A 243-nucleotide genomic window follows, 5' to 3' on the forward strand; every position below is an offset into this window, starting at 1 on the left:
ACAAAACAAAACAAAAATACCAGGAAGAATAAAGTCTCTTCAGCTCAAAAATACTTGCAGGTATAATCAGTGTACCTGTATCTTTATTACTGGCTGCTAACAAATGCTACTGAAAATGAACTTAACATTGCAGAGTGTACAGTCTAATGACACAAAGATAGAAGCAAGCAAACCCAGGTTCTGTTGGTTCATTAAAAACTAGTGCAACGGTGTTAGATTCAGGAAAACATGTTTTAAAGTGCA

Source organism: Gavialis gangeticus, unplaced genomic scaffold (genome assembly GCF_001723915.1).
Source record: "Gavialis gangeticus isolate Ggan-Ray unplaced genomic scaffold, GavGan_comp1, whole genome shotgun sequence".
Taxonomy (NCBI): Eukaryota; Metazoa; Chordata; order Crocodylia; family Gavialidae; genus Gavialis; species Gavialis gangeticus.